We start from the raw sequence: 213 nt of genomic DNA, 5'->3' as shown, positions 1-213 counted from the left end.
AAAGTTTGAAGTGTTTTCCCTTGCTGCCCATTGGTGTCAGTTTTCCAGAATTCCTTCATCACTTTGCTGTCCTAATATCAATAGCATTCACTCTCATTTAACCTCTGGAAATCAACACCTTAATCCTATTTGCGATCAAGGCTGCGATGAGGTTTGGATTTGAGAGATCTGACAGAACCTCAATTCATTCATTAAGTTTCAAACAAAAAGTAG

This window comes from Hemitrygon akajei, chromosome 16 (assembly GCF_048418815.1).
Source record: "Hemitrygon akajei chromosome 16, sHemAka1.3, whole genome shotgun sequence".
Lineage (NCBI taxonomy): Eukaryota > Metazoa > Chordata > Chondrichthyes > Myliobatiformes > Dasyatidae > Hemitrygon > Hemitrygon akajei.
This window is presented reverse-complemented; position numbering follows the sequence as displayed.